The 653-nt window shown below is 36.6% G+C and overlaps 1 protein-coding gene across 1 annotated transcript in view; it reads left to right on the plus strand.

The window, feature by feature from the left end:
* LOC119591044 (formin-like protein 5) overlaps positions 1-653 on the plus strand; it is a 7,027-nt gene that overhangs the window by 2,836 nt on the left and 3,538 nt on the right. The gene's annotated exons all lie outside the window — the stretch shown is intronic.

The following is a 653-nucleotide window of genomic DNA, read 5'->3' on the forward strand; positions in this document are numbered from 1 at the left end:
GTGTGGGTGCATCTTCATTATTAACATTACAGTTATATTATTATTATTGATATTCGTTACTTTATCTCATAATTATCGGTTTTTTTATTTTCCCTTTTTTATCATTACAGTTCGGAATTGCCTTGTTCTCATTAATTTTCATATATTAATGACCAAAAATTCGCTTGTTTGTTAAAAAAATTTTATTCTCAAAATATGATTGCATACATTTAATGAACATATTTTTTCCGTTGATGCGTTTTTTTCCCGGATCGGCAGGTAATACCAACCACAAAACCCCGGAAGCTCCGAATACCCGCCGCCCCCCCGCAAAGCACCCCCCCACCAGATCACACACTCATCACTAAATGCAGCGGGCTAGTTTTGCATTACTTTGTGAAATATAGAAGATTTTTCCCCTGTCCAGTAGACATAAAAACATGAAACTTTTAGCAAAACTGAAATCAATATTCACCTCCGCAGACGTTTTGCATCATGAATATGAGAGAAAATACTGAAGGGAGCCAAAGGTGATTTATATATGATTTCGTATTAAGGTCAAGTAGCACCTTTTTTAGTGATTTGGCCATGTTTTTTTGTGGAGATGCACACGCCCACACATGCTTACAAGCGCCATTTTTTCAAAGTTTTTATGCGGGCAAAAGTTCCCTCCG

The sequence above is a fragment of the Penaeus monodon genome, chromosome 28 (genome assembly GCF_015228065.2).
Source record: "Penaeus monodon isolate SGIC_2016 chromosome 28, NSTDA_Pmon_1, whole genome shotgun sequence".
NCBI classification, from domain to species: Eukaryota; Metazoa; Arthropoda; class Malacostraca; order Decapoda; family Penaeidae; genus Penaeus; species Penaeus monodon.